Raw genomic sequence first — 15,512 nt, forward strand, 5'->3', positions numbered from 1 at the left:
GGTCCCAGCTCTCTGCAGGTCATTCACGAGGTCCCCTGTGTGGTTCTGGGATTTTTGCTCACCGTTCTTGTGATCATTTTGACCCCACGGGGTGAGATCTTGCGTGGAGCCCCAGATCGAGGGAGATTATCAGTGGTCTTGTATGTCTTCCATTTCCTAATAATTGCTCCCACAGTTGATTTCTTCAAACCAAGCTGCTTACCTATTGCAGATTCAGTCTTCCCAGCCTGGTGCAGGTCTACAATTTTGTTTCTGGTGTCCTTTGACAGCTCTTTGGTCTTGGCCATAGTGGAGTTTGGAGTGTGACTGTTTGAGGTTGTGGACAGGTGTCTTTTATACTGATAACAAGTTCAAACAGGTGCCATTAATACAGATAACAAGTGGAGGACAGAGGAGCCTCTTAAAGAAGAAGTTACAAGTCTGTGAGAGCCAGAAATCTTGCTTGTTTGTAGGTGACCAAATACTTATTTTCCACCATAATTTGCAAATAAATGTATTAAAAATCCTACAATGTGATTTTCTGGATTTTCTTTTCCTCATTTTGTCTGTCATAGTTGACGTGTACATATGATGAAAATTACAGGCCTCTCTCATCTTTTTAAGTGGGAGAACTTGCACAATTGGTGGCTGACTAAATACTTCCCCCCCCCCACTGTAATAGAAATTACTATTTACAATTCATCACATCACGGGTGAGCTCACCATTGATCAAAATAATTGAGTAAAACACACATCTAAAGTAAACCGACAATGGGTAGTTTGTGTGCGCCGCTATGTTTGTTTTTTCGGGTCAACCAAAGATAAGAAGAGGAGACAAGATGAGTTTGGTCTGTTTGCGGTATGCATGTTGAAGGAGGTGTGTTGTCTACCATCAAGGACTAGATAAAGTGTATTTTTACCTGGAGTTTTTCCTTATTATCAAGACATAGGTGGGGCAAAGGCTTAAGAGGGTGTGAATGATGCTGAATAGGTGTAGACAAAGAAGAGCTCTCCGGTAGGTGTATCAAAACATTCAAGGGCCATTTTCTTAAAAGTGGGGTTACAAGTTTATCAACTTTCAAAGCAAAATTACTTTCCCATTGTTCCTCAAATGCAGTGTACGATATACCATTTTGTAGCACTGAGTCTCTACTTTTATCAAATGTAAAAACACCTTTTCAATTTTTTCTACATAAGACTGAATCGAGGCGGTGGAAAAAGTATCCAATTGTCATACTTGAGTAAAAATAAAGATACCTTCATAGAAAATGACTCAAGTAAAAGTGAAAGTCACCCAGTAAAATACTACTTGAGTAAAAGTCTAAAAGTATTTGGTTTTAAATATACTTACAGTGAGGGAAAAAAGTATTTGATCCCCTGCTGATTTAGTACGTTTGCCCACTGACAAAGACATGATCAGTCAAACATTTTAATGGTAGGTTTATTTGAACAATGAGAGACAGAATAACAACAAAAAAATCCTGAAAAACGCATGTCAAAAATGTTATAAATTGATTTGCATTTTAATGAGGTAAATAAGTATTTGACCCCTCTGCAAAACATGACTTAGTACTTGGTGGCAAAACCCTTGTTGGCAATCACAGAGGTCAGACGTTTCTTGTAGTTGGCCACCAGGTTTGCACACATCTCAGGAGGGATTTTGTCCCACTCCTCTTTGCAGATCTTCTCCAAGTCATTAAGGTTTCGAGCCTGACGTTTGGCAACTCGAACCTTCAGCTCCCTCCACAGATTTTCTATGGGATTAAGGTCTGGAGACTGGCTAGGCCACTCCAGGACCTTAATGTGCTTCTTCTTGAGCCACTCCTTTGTTGCCTTGGCCGTGTGTTTTTGGGTCATTGTCATGCTGGAATACCCATCCACGACCCATTTTCAATGCCCTGGCTGAGGGAAGGAGGTTCTCACCCAAGATTTGACAGTACATGGCGCCGTCCATCGTCCCTTTGATGCGGTGAAGTTGTCCTGTCCCCTTAGCAGAAAAACACCCCCAAAGCATAATGTTTCCACCTCCATGTTTGACGGTGGGGATGGTGTTCTTGGGGTCACAGGCAGCATTCCTCCTCCTCCAAACACGGCGAGTTGAGTTGATGCCAAAGAGATCGATTTTGGTCTCATCTGACCACAACACTTTCACCCAGTTCTCCTCTGAATCATTCAGATGTTCATTGGCAAACTTCAGACGGGCCTGTAAATGTGCTTTCTTGAGCAGGGGGACGTTGCGGGCGCTGCAGGATTTCAGTCCTTCACGGCATAGTGTGTTACCAATTGTTTTCTTGGTGACTATGGTCCCAGCTGCCTTGAGATCATTGACAAGATCCTCCCGTGTAGTTCTGGGCTGATTCCTCACCGTTCTCATGATCATTGCAACTCCACGAGGTGAGATCTTGCATGGAGCCCCAGGCCGAGGGAGATTGACAGTTATTTTGTGTTTCTTCCATTTGCAAATAATCGCACCAACTGTTGTCAACTTCTCACCAAGCTGCTTGGCGATGGTCTTGTAGCCCATTCCAGCCTTGTGTAGGTGTACAATCTTGTCCCTGACATCCTTGGAGAGCTCTTTGGTCTTGGCCATGGTGGAGAGTTTGGAATCTGATTGATTGATTGCTTCTGTGGACAGGTGTCTTTTATACAGGTAACAAGCTGAGATTAGGAGCACTCCCTTTAAGAGTGTGCTCCTAATCTCAGCTCGTTACCTGTATAAAAGACACCTGGGAGCCAGAAATCTTTCTGATTGAGAGGGGGTCAAATACTTATTTCCCTCATTAAAATGCAAATCAATTTATAACTTTTTTGACATGCTTTTTTCTGGATTGTTTTGTTGTTATTCTGTCTCTCACTGTTCAAATAAACCTACCATTAAAATTATAGACTGATTATTTCTTTGTCAGTGGGAAAACGTACAAAATCAGCAGGGGATCAAATACTTTTTTCCCTCACTGTAAGTGTCAAAGTAAATGTAATTGCTAAAATATACTTAAGTATCAAAAGTAAAAGTATGAATAATTTTAAATTCCTTATATTAAGCAAACCAGACAGCACAATTGTTTTATTTACGGATAGCCAGGGGCACACTCCAACACTCAGACATATTTACAAACAAAGTATTTGTGTTTAGTGAGTCCACCAGATTAGAGGCAGTACGGATGACCAGGGATGCTCTCTTGATAAGTGTGAATTGAAAAATAAAATCTGTCCTGCTAAGTATTCAAAATGTGACGAGTACTTTTGCGTGTCAGGAAAAATGTATGGAGTAAAAAGTATATTATTTTCTTTAGGAATGTAGTGAAGTAAAAGGAAAAGTTGTAAATAATATAAAGTAGTAGTACAGATACCCCAAAAAACTACTTAAGCACTACTTTAAAGTTGTTATACTTAAGTACATTGGTATGGCAACTGCACCACCCTCGATAGCATGGCACTACAGAGGGGGGTGCGGACAGCCCAGTACATCACTGTGGCTGAGCTCCCTGCCATCCAGGTCCTCTATATTAGACTGTGTGAAAGGAAGGGCCGGAAAATTATGAAAGACTCCAGCCACCCAAGCCATAGACTGTTCTTTCTGCTTCCGCACGACAAGCGGTACCGGAGCATCAATTCTGACACCACAGGCTCCTGAACAGCTTCTATCCCCAAGCCATACGAATGCTAAATAGCTAACAAAATGGCTACACAGACTATCTGCATTGACACTTTGATGTAATTGTTTATTTTTGCACTGACTCTATGCACACTCTCAGGACTCTACACACTCATACACACTCATACACACACACAATTCATTTGCTCACACACACATAACAAGCACACACATTCGTACTGACTCTACACACACACACACTCACATACAAATATCATATACGCTGCTTCACCAAATTCCCCTATACATATCTACCCCTACCTCTCCAGTATCCCTGCACATTGTAAATATGGTATTGGCACTGACCCTGGAACTGACCCTGTATATAGCTTACTTAAGACCCATTTCCATTTGCACTTTGAAGTCAACACAGGTTGGGCTGGGCTTGGTGGACTAGCTCAAATTGCGTTTCCACTGCCTCCAGAAATTAGAAATGATGACATGTTGCTAGGTAGCCAATATGTGACTACAGCTGACTTCGCTAATGTTTCTAGCTAGCTTGCAAGATTTTGAAGAATTTAATTTACCCTGAACATGCTGTAACTAACGTTACCCATACTCCTTCCAGTGCCAGCCATAGTCAGAGCCATGTATTTAGCTTGCTGATGTTAACTAGCTAGCTAAACGGTTAGTGTTGTCGCTAGCATAACTGGTTAGCTAGCTAGCTTAATTCCTACCTCGTTTGCCATGGCATTGGCTAATAGCTAGCTATCTAACCAAACAAACCAGATGACAGGTTTGATATGATGTAGCTAGCTAGCTTTCAATATGACCTGGCCAGCTAAAATTCCTGCTAGCTCACGTTAGCTAGCTAGCTAGCTTGTTTCAACTCTGATTTGCTAGCTAATGTTAGGTAGCAAGCATTTGAGGGCTGACTGTTCTTATAAAAGTTTATTGTATAGTACAAAAATGAATGAAGGATTCAGCTATGGTGGTAATTCGTGTAATGCCTGACTACTGCACTACTGCTTGTCCATGTGCTAGCTAACAGCAACAAGCCCAGACGAACTAGCTAAACATTGTGTCAGCCTCCAGCAGTGATCAGCTTGGTAGATGCATAGTAACAGCGTCACCAGCCTGAATTCTAATCGAGCTGGTACCAGTTGTAAAACTGGGCTGCGCTAGCCCGGGTTTCCCTCGACCCAGCTTGAATTTGAGAATTCCATTAGAGCCAGCTCGAATTTGGCCCTAAGTGCCAGTGGAAACGGGCTTTACTTTCTCGTTTTCTTCTTATTTATATTTCTTGTGTGTTACAGATGCACAAATATCATACCCCCCAAAAATGCTAACCAGTTATTGTAATGGTGAGAAGTTAGCATGTCTTGGGTGTATGATATTTGTGCGTCTGTAACTTTCTCACTCATCATTATTCACAATTCATTCAGGATTATCCGTAATCATGGTAGCATCCACATTCATGTAGAAGTGTTTTGAAACATATTCTATTCTTATTTACAATAAAAGTGACTCCAAAATGATAAGATACATCATTTTCCATTAATTTCTATTGGGCACAAAACAAACAGCAAATGCATCCAACACATGTGTAGAGTCACAAGCTTGATGTAGTCACTGCGTGCTATGAATATGGGACCAAATACTTAACTTTTTGCTACTTTAATTAATACAGTGTAAGTGAATTTGTCCCAATACTTTTGGTCCCCTAAAATGGGGGGACTATGTACAAAAAGTGCTGTTGTTTCTAAACGGTTCACCCGATACGGATGAAAATACCTTAAACTTACCTTCAAATTGTAACTTTTGGAGTATAGAGCCAAAACACAAAAAAATACTTCACTGTCCCAATAATTACGGTGGGCACTGTATATTGATATTGATTACTGCATTGTAGGGAAAAGAGCTTGCAAAAAAGGCATTTCACTGTATTTGTGCACCTGACAAGAAAATCTTGAAAATTGAAACCTTGAAACTAAATTGTGTAAATTAAATATAGCCATTTTGTAGAATGGAGCCCTTTCCCAAAGATTGTATTTTAATTTAATAGACAAAGCTTTAACAGACCATAAAGTTGTTTAAACTTTGGTTTAATGTAATTGTCTGAACTGTAATAAGCACTATTTTCCTCATGGTTACACAGAAGTGTCCCAGTGACAATGCCCATAATGAATGTATATTTCCCTTGGCCCTGTGCCTAAGAAGTGACATTCATAAAAATGGTAGAGCAAGAAATAAGGAGAGAAAGAGACAGATGGATAAAGAGGAAGAGGGAAGAGAGAGGGGAAAGAGGGACAAAAATACATAATGTTTGTGAAAGAGAGAGAGAACGAGGAAGAGAGAGTGGACAGAAAGAGATGAAGTAAGAGAGGAAGAGAGAGGGAGAGATGAAGACAGAGAGGAGAGAGAGAGACACGAAAAGAGAGATGACGAGAGAAAGAGAGAGAGAGGAAAATATAGAGGAAGAGAGAGAGTGAGAAATTAAAAGAGAGAGAGATGAAAAGAGAGAGGACGAGAGAGAGAGATAGAGCACGAGCATCCTCAGTCCGGCCTCGGCCAGACCCCTAGCCACCTGCTCTGCTCTTCAGAATGCCAAGCTGCCTGGGGGGTCATTCTGGACAGACACACTCAGCAGTCAAGAGACCTATACGCTGAGTCGCACCTTTCCCCTCCCTCCTGTCCTGCATGGCCAGAGTGGACCGAGTGCAGGGGTTGGAGATGACTGGTCGGTCGGCTGAACCCCAGGGGACACGCTGCCTGGTGATGTGACAGCAGAGGGGCATCGCTGGGACTGCTTCTCCAGCTTCATCTGTACCACGCCTGCTGTTCCTCTGCTGCCTGACCTTTGACTGTCTTTAGGACTGACATGGCAAGGGCGTCTGTGCTACGTCACATTCCGGCCCCGCCGGAACCCGGGGTTACCTTGGCCGTGTGTGAGGAGTGTGTGAGACATACGCCCCTGGACTTAAACAAACCTCAGGGCCAAATGTGACAATGAATGTAAATGTTTGAAGAGTGTTAGCTACAGGGCAAAAAATATATGTTTTCTCTCCTAGTGTGCTATACCAGGGGAAGGCAACCCTGGTCCTGGAGTACCCTAGGCACTTCATGTTTTTGATTTAACAGACCTGGAAGACCAGGTGTGTTGAATTTAGGCAATCACTGCACTGATCAATTAGCTCAGTTGGTGTCACGGATTCTGCTGAGGCTGCCCCTCCTCCTTGCTCGGGCAGGCTGCGGCGTTCGTCGTCACCGGAATACTAGCTACTGCCGATCTATGTTATATGTGTCTATGTTGCACCTGTTGTCTATGTCACACACCTGTTTCCCATTTGTGTAACCACGCCTACCCTATTTAACCCAGGTGCTCCCAATGTGTCTTGTGCGTGGTTGTTGTTCGTTTCGTGTGTCGTTTGGTGAGCGGGTTAGTTCCTTCCTGCGTGAAGGTATTGCTGTGTTGTTTTCTTTACTCAAGTTCAGTAAAGTACGTTTCCTCGAGTTCTGTGTCCTGCGCCTGACTTCGATCCACCGCATTACACTGACACTCGTTACAGTTGGTGAGGTGTGGTGCCTAGCTGGAACAAAATACTGCGGTCCCTGTGGCACTCCAAGAACAGGGTTGCCTACCCCTGTGCTAAATGGTAACACGCTTGTCCAAATAAAGGAGATGTTTTCAGATCTGACCCCAATGTTCCAGCACAACAAAATGACAGCTCACTTAGCAGACATTTGCCTTCCAGTACATGTCCTTATCTGCACTGTAGTAAAGAAACAAAAAGCTGTCACTAGTTTGGGCACAATAACCCAATGTCAGGCAATTCACAGAGGAGAGGAGAGAAAGAACATTAAGCATCTGCCTCATTTCCCAAACTTAATTTTGGCCAGACTCATTCAAAACAACTGTGCTACAGCTCATCAGCACAGAGAAACAAGACTTTCCATAGAACCAACAACTAGTTGTTAAATGCATGGTACTGTATGAGTAGACATTTACATTTACATTTTACATTTTAGTCATTTAGCAGACGCTCTTAACCAGAGCGACTTACAGGAGCAATTAGGGTTAAGTGCCTTGCTCAAGGGCACATTAACGTCATTTAGCAGACGCTCTTAGCCAGAGCGACTCACAAATTGGTGCGTTCACCCTATAGCCAGTGGGATAACCACTTTACAATTTGGGGGGGGGGGGGGGTTAGAAGGAATACTTTAGCCTATCCCAGGTATTCCTTAAAGAGGTGGGGTTTCAAATGTCTCCGGAAGGTGGTGAGTGACTCCGCTGTCCTGGCGTCGTGAGGGAGCTTGTTCCACCATTGGGGTGCCAGAGCAGCGAACAGTTTTGACTGGGCTGAGGGGGAGCTGTGCTTCCGCAGAGGAAGGGGAGCCAGCAGGCCAGAGGTGGATGAACGCAATGTCCTCGTTTGGGTGTAGGGACTGATCAGAGCCTGAAGGTACAGGGGTGCCGTTCCCCTCACTGCTCCAAAGGCAAGCACCATGGTCTTGTAGCGGATGCGAGCTTCAATTGGAAGCCAGTGGAGTGTGCGGAGGAGGGGGGTGACGTGAGAGAACTTGGGAAGGTTGAACACCAGACGGGCTGCGGCATTCTGGATGAGTTGTAGGGGTTTAATGGCACAGGCAGGGAGCCCAGCCAACAGCGAGTTGCAGTAGTCCAGACGGGAGATGACAAGTGCCTGGACCAGGACCTGCGCCGCTTCCTGTGTAAGGCAGGGTCGCACTCTCCGAATGTTGTAGAGCATGAACCTGCAGGAGCGGGTCACCGCCTTGATGTTGGCGGAGAACGACAGGGTGTTGTCCAGGGTCACGCCTAGGCTCTTCGCACTCTGGGAGGAGGACACAGCGGAGTTGTCTACCGTGATGGCGAGATCATGGAACGGGCAGTCCTTCCCGGGGAGGAAGAGCAGCTCCGTCTTGCCAGGGTTCAGCTTGAGGTGGTGATCCGTCATCCATACTGATATGTCTGCCAGACATGCAGAGATGCGATTCGCCACCTGGTGATCAGAAGGGGGAAAGGAGAAGATTAGTTGTGTATCGTCAGCGTAGCAATGATAGGAAAGGCCATGTGAGGATATGACAGAGCCAAGTGACTTGGTGTATAGGGAGAAAAGGAGAGGGCCCAAAACCGATCCCTGGGGGACACCAGTGGTGAGAGCACGTGGTGCGGAGACAGCTTCCCGCCACGCCACTTGGTAGGAGCGACCGGTCAGGTAGGACGCAATCCAGGAGTGAGCCGCGCCGGAGATGCCCATTTCGGAGAGGGTGGAGAGGAGGATCTGATGGTTCACAGTATCAAAGGCAGCAGACAGATCTAGAAGGACAAGAGCAGAGGAGAGAGAGTTAGCTTTAGCAGTGCGGAGAGTCTCTGTGACACAGAGAAGAGCAGTCTCAGTTGAATGACCAGTCCTGAAACCTGATTGGTTTGGATCAAGAAGGTCATTCTGAGAGAGATAGCAAGAGAGTTGGCTAAAGACGGCACGCTCAATAGTTTTGGAAAGAAAAGAAAGAAGGGATACTGGTCTGTAGTTGTTGACATCAGTGGGGTCGAGTGTTGGTTTTTTGAGAAGGGGAGTAACTCTCGCTCTCTTGAAGACGGAAGGGACATGGCCAGCGGTCAAGGATGAGTTGATCAGCGAGGTGAGGTAGGGGAGAAGGTCACCGGAGATGGTCTGGAGAAGGGAGGAGGGGATGGGGTCAAGCGGGCAGGTTGTTGGGCGGCCTGCAGTCACAAGTCGCAGGATCTTATCTGGAGAGAGAGGGGAGAAAGAAGTCAAAGCATAGGGTAGGGCAGTGTGAGCAGGACCAGCAGTGTCATTAGGCTTAACAAACAAGGATCGGATGTCGTCAACCTTCTTTTCAAAGTGGTTGACGAAGTCATCCACAGAGAGAGAGGAGGGGGGGAGGGGGGGGGGAGGATTCAGGAGGGAGGAAAATGTGGCAAAGAGCTTCCTAGGGTTAGAGGCAGATGCTTGGAATTTAGAGTGGTAGAAGGTGGCCTTAGCAGCAGAAACAGATGAAGAAAATGTAGAGAGGAGGGAGTGAAAAGATGCCAGGTCGGCAGGGAATTTAGTTTTCTTCCATTTCCGCTCCGCTGCCCGGAGCTCTGTTCTGTGAGCTCGCAATGAGTCATCAAGCCACGGAGCTGGAGGGGAGGACCGAGCCGGCCGTGAGGATAGGGGACACAGAGAGTCAAAGGATGCAGAAAGGGAGGAGAGGAGGGTTGAGGAGGCAGAATCAGGAGATTGGAGGGAGAAGGATTGAGCAGAGGGAAGAGATGATAGGATGGAAGAGGAGAGAGTAGTGGGAGAGAGAGAGCGAAGGTTGCGGCGGCGCATTACCATCTGTGTAGGGGCAGAGTGAGTAGTGTGGGAGGAGAGTGAGAGAGAAAAGGAAACAAAGTAGTGGTCGGAGACTTGGAGGGGAGTTGCAGTGAGATTAGTAGAGGAGCAGCATCTAGTGAAGATGAGGTCAAGCGTATTGCCTGCCTTGTGAGTAGGGGGGGACGGTGAGAGGGTGAGGTCAAAAGAGGAGAGGAGTGGAAAGAAGGAGGCAGAGAGAAATGAGTCAAATGTGGACATAGGGAGGTTGAAATCCCCCAAAACTGTGAGGGGTGAGCCATCCTCAGGGAAGGAACTTATCAAGGCGTCAAGCTCATTGATGAACTCTCCAAGGGAACCTGGAGGGCGATAGATGACAAGGATATTAAGCTTAAATGGGCTAGTGACTGTGACAGCATGGAATTCAAATGAGGAGATAGACAGATGGGTTAGGGGAAAAATTGAGAATGTCCACTTGGGAGAGATGAGGATTCCTGTACCACCACCCCTCTGACCAGATGCTCTCGGGGTATGCGAGAACACATGGTCAGACGAGGAGAGAGCAGTAGGAGTAGCGGTGTTTTCAGTGGTGATCCATGTTTCCGTCAGCGCCAGGAAGTCGAGGGACTGGAGGTTGGCATAGGCTGGGATGAAGTCAGCTTTGTTGGCAGCAGAACGGCAGTTCCAGAGGCTGCCTGCGACCTGGAACTCCACGTGGGTGGTGCGTGCAGGGACCACCAAATTGGAGAGGCAGCAGCCACGCGGTGTGGTGCGTTTGTGTAGCCTGTGCAGAGAGGAGAGAACAGGGATAGGCAGAGGCATAGTTGACAGGCTGTAGCAAATGGCTACAAAAATGCAGAGGAGATCGGAATGAAATGGGCTAAGCATCTGGGAGTGGAGAGAGCAGGGCCTCCCTCACCAAATCTTCTAGCTCGGAAACTAAAATTGTTTCACTGAACCACCCGAACAAAAACTCTCCCAACTTCCGCCTTTGGAAATCAGAATTGTTGTGAACCACAGCGGTTCAATGTTTAAAGGAGTAGACTCAACCCACTTTGTTCAGCTAGCCAACTATGACTCCATAGCCAACTAGCAGACTAGCATCCAATAACAATAACACACCGTTTAGCGCCAACACTTGGTCACAACAAACCACCAATATTGTGATATCACACTAAACAGATCATTCGTGTCTGTGTCAAGTTCCTTATATGACGCAGCAATGATTAGACGTTGGCTAGCTAGGACAAGTAAATTGTGGTTAGCTACTACAGTACAGCCAAATGGTCATGTTGGGTAGCTAGCAATGGCCACTGTGTCGACTCTGTTTGAAGAACGGCTAGCTAGCTAGCTTCGTGCTACAGCTGGCACGGCCGAGGACACTGCCAAGACACAGTAACTACCCACAACAACCCACGAAGCCTAGCTATGACGCCGTAGCCAACCTGCAAGCTAGCATCCATTAACACACAACTTAGCATCAACACCTGGCCACAACAAACTGCCAAGAGTGTGTCAGCACACCAAACAGACAATTCAAGTCCGTGTCGAGTTCCCTTCACAACGCAGCAAAAAAAAAAAAAAATAAATAAAAAAAAATAAAAAAAAAAAAAATAATAATAATAATAATAATAATAATAATAATAATAATAATTAAACGTTGGAACCAGCTCTCCAGCGTTGCTAATCGTTACCAATAGCTACCCGCTAGCTAGCTAGCCTCGTGCCTCGATACTAGTCCACAATTACCTATGGAAAGCTACTACAACCACAATACTAACCTACAATAAATTCAATACCTAACTACAGCTAGCTACCTACCTACGATCTAATACATGGTTAAGCAAAAGTTAAACGTTGGGTAGGAGTACATTACCGTTGGAACCAGCTCTCCAGCGTTGCTAATCGTTACCAATAGCTACCCGCTAGCTAGCTAGCCTCATGCCTCGAAACTAACCCACAAATTACCCACGGAAAGCTACAATAACAACAATACTAACCTACAATAAATACAATACCTAACTACAGCTAACTACCTACCTACGATCTAATACATGGTTAAGCTTTACTAGACTATGACATGGTAGTGAGTATAACATACTCCGAAATACGAGAGTGAAGTAGGCTTGAAATTCATTTAAATTCCATAGACTGAATTCCACACTGCATTATCAAGCCTGGGTTTTTATCCAGACACATAGTTAAAAGGGTTGTCAGTGATGTTGAAAGGGGGGACCTTTTTGAATATGTCAGTCTACACACTGCAGCCTCTCTCTCCCTCCTCTCATTTGTCTCAAATGAGTATGAACACAGCTTATTCTTAACCTTTGGCGTGATTACAGTATGAGTGTATGCCAGGCAGGCTTACAACTGTACCCTTGTCCTGATGGGAGCAGCCTTTACCAGCTAGGTCACTATCAGGACTTCCACTCTGTGTGTGTGTGTGTGTGTGTGTGTCTGTGTGTGTGTCACTATGAATTGGATGATGGCTATTCATTACTGTTTACAGACAGGGGGAGGGACGGGGGGACTCCGGAAACCAAATGCTATAAAAGGTTTCAAATAAAGAGGTTAGAGCGAGTCAGAGAAATCAATTACCTTTTGGGGAAGGTTTTAAGATTCATTAGTGACAGCTTAATTACAGAGGAACAATGTGCCGATAATTACATTGCCAATAATTAATACACTTAATGCAACAAAGGGAGCGTTGAGAACACAGTCATAGGCTAATAGGTTATTACTGCACATTAAACCAGCTTTTTGACTGTGTCATTGGTTTGGCAATTAAATAAGTGTCCTCTATCATGGTAAATTGTATGTATTTCTGAAAGATAAAAAAAGGGCAAACTGCTTTTTTCCTCAATTGATTTTATTCTATTTGAGAGGAAATGTTCTATCAAGGCACTGCTGCTCTCTCTTGAGTGTCATTATTCCAAATAGGTAACTGTTATTAATGTTGGATGAGAATACTGTCATTCTATCTGTAAAGCTGTTAATTTGTTCCAAAGGGAGGAGGGCATTTTTTATGGATTGCATTGTGCTTGGCTGGAACCACATATGAAACACAGAATCATAATCAGGGGACCAATACACATCTCTACTCATTAGGCGTTGTAACAGCATAAACAGTCCATAGTGTAGATCTACTGTAACTGTATAAACCTCATCCTTGTATTCTTTATTATATCTCCTCTATATTTAATATACTCCACCACCCATGTATCCTGTCCTGATTACTAAAACAATGCAACAACAAAAAAACAAGTGCAGAAACAGTTCCCTCTGAAACCATCACCCAGGAAAGTACAACGTAGATTGTGCATTCACTTTTCCTTGTCTATCACCTCATTGTGGGTGAGAATATTGTGTGCCATGCAGTAGATTGAGGCCAGGTCTGCAAGGGATATTTACTCACATTGGCCTTTAGGGCTCCTGAAATTCTGAAATGTGGCGTGCGTGTATGTTTGTGTGTATGTGTGTGAAGAGGCTACAAAGCCAGCTGATGTGGAGATATCAATTTGAGATCACCTCGGGAGGGATTTCAGACTGTTTGTTAGTAATGCTGAACTCTCAGCTTCCTGTCCTCCACCCTGCCTTTGAGTGAACATCACCATGGGGGAGAGGGGGAGGACCAGGGAGATTCCGTTAGACAGGTCCAGAGAGATACTGACAGGGTGGGCCTCCCCCCATGCGTGGATAAACCTGTTATGCTTAAGCTCTGAGCGTATTTCCAGTGTGAGGCCTGAGTCAATGACCTTTGCAGCTGTGGCTGGTTGTATACCTCAGAGAGAGGCCTCTCTCCCTGGTCTCTGGGCTGAGTAAGCAGTGATTAATGTCCTCCACGGTCACTCTATTCTGCCAGGGCTGTCACAGTCACAGTCACCACACTACTGGACTGCTGGGTTTAACTAACCAAACGCTGAGTACAGAGATTTCTATACACCTTTTCCCTCAGAACTGTTGAATGTCCCTACTAACAACTGATCTTTGTGGTATTTGTATTGACAGGGAATTCAGAGTGTGTGGTGTTGTTGCACTTTCAACCCTTGTTGGGAGCATGACATTGGAATGCATTGCAGACTAGCAGTAGGAACTCAGACTCAGATTACATTTTAGTCATTTAGCAGACGCTCTTATCCAGAGTGCATAAACATTAAAAAAAAAAAAATTATACTGGCCCCCCATGGGAATCGAACCCACAACCCTGCCGTTACAAACACCATGCTCTACCAACTGAGCTACATTCCTGCCGGCCATTCCCTCCCCTACCCTGGGCCAATTGTGCATCGCCCCATGGGGTCTCCCGGTCGCGGCCGGCTACGACAGAGCCTGGATTCGAACCAGGATCTCTAGTGGCACAGCTAGCACTGCGATGCAGTGCCCTAGACCACTGCGCCACTCGGGAGATCACACAGTCGGCTCTCAGGTGGGTCTCAGATGTTAAATACACTCTCCTGTACAGAACTGATCCCTCTGTCATTTTACTAACCTTTTGTCATGGAGGCAATCACACACTTAATCATTGTCTTACCATCTTACCACCCCCAGGCTCACTTTTAGATGGAGACTCACTTTTTTCTCTCTCAGTCTTCAGTATTCATGTTTTATTAAAGGTAGACTCAGCGATATGACGTAGATGTACAAAGTAAACAGAATAGTGGGTCAATTTCCACAACAACTAAGAGCATTGAAGCGCAAGGCTCAACTTCTCTGCTGTTTTGGTCCCGTGGCTACCCCGCTGTAACAGTGTGAAGCGAATCTGTGCACTGTGTGACTGTGTGAGAGCGAAGTCTTGCATCTCGCTCATCTCAATATCTGTGGTGCTGCTCGTGGCAATGTTATTTAGCTGAGTCTACCTTTAATGTCATATGCTCTTGAGTTGGTCTTTCTTAACTGACTTACCAGGTCTTCCCTTTCCTTGTCACAAATCAAATTAGCTCAGCGGCAATTAATCTTGTGCTGGTGCAGCCTCTGAGAGGGGGCTGACACCTTATTCATTTTCTTAATTAGGTCTCTTATTAGGTGTCGGATTTGTCACCTTTAATTACTCATTCTTTGACTCTTACACTTTCAACAGGGCTACGCAAATTATTTGTGCAAAGTTAAGCATTTGAAATGGATTATATTCAATGTGAGTGTGATTAATTTACGTAAGTAAAAGGGGAGGAATTTTCCTTCCCTACTGCATTCAGGTCAATATGTATCCTTTAGACCTGCAGTAAGTCTAGGATGGATTTTAAGGCAGAGTGATGTTAGCAGATATTAGCTAATGATTATGGCTGTGGTTTAATACTATAGATGTGTTTTATTTCACAAAGGCAACTACGGTAAAACAATCAACATACAGTGCCTTGCAAAAGTATTCATCCCCCTTGGCGTTTTTCCTATTTTGTTGCATTACCACCTGTAATTTAAATTGATTTTTATTTGGATTTCATGTAATAGTCCAAATTAGTGAAGTGAAATGAAAAAAAATAACTTGTTTCAAAACATTCTAAAAAATAAATAATGGAAAAGTGGTGCGTGCATATGTATTCACCCCTTTGCTATGAAGCCCCTAAATAAGATCTAGTGCAACCAATTACCTTCAGAAG

Source organism: Coregonus lavaretus, assembly GCF_964263955.1.
Source record: "Coregonus lavaretus genome assembly, chromosome: 12".
Taxonomy (NCBI): domain Eukaryota; kingdom Metazoa; phylum Chordata; class Actinopteri; order Salmoniformes; family Salmonidae; genus Coregonus; species Coregonus lavaretus.